This window comes from Merops nubicus, unplaced genomic scaffold (assembly GCF_000691845.1).
Source record: "Merops nubicus isolate BGI_N331 unplaced genomic scaffold, ASM69184v1 scaffold31972, whole genome shotgun sequence".
Lineage (NCBI taxonomy): Eukaryota > Metazoa > Chordata > Aves > Coraciiformes > Meropidae > Merops > Merops nubicus.
The window spans coordinates 12,400-12,649 of NW_008592104.1; positions in this window are offsets into that span (position 1 = coordinate 12,400).

Genomic DNA, 250 nt, shown 5'->3' on the forward strand with positions numbered 1-250 from the left:
GGTGCAAGGGCACCCCCCGGCCCCCGCAGAGAGCCGGGGATGGGGCCGTGCCCTGCAGGCCAGTGCCCTGGGGAGTGGGGCAGTGCCTGGAGGGGAGCTGCTGGAGCAGCAGGGGGGCTCCGCTTAATCGCACCGGGTTCCTTCCTCGCCCAAGTAGCAGCTCAGCTGGGAGATCCACAGCGAGCTGCATCCTGCAGTAGTTTTTGAAAGATGACGGGTGCCAGGAGAGACTCCAGCCCATCTGCTCCTC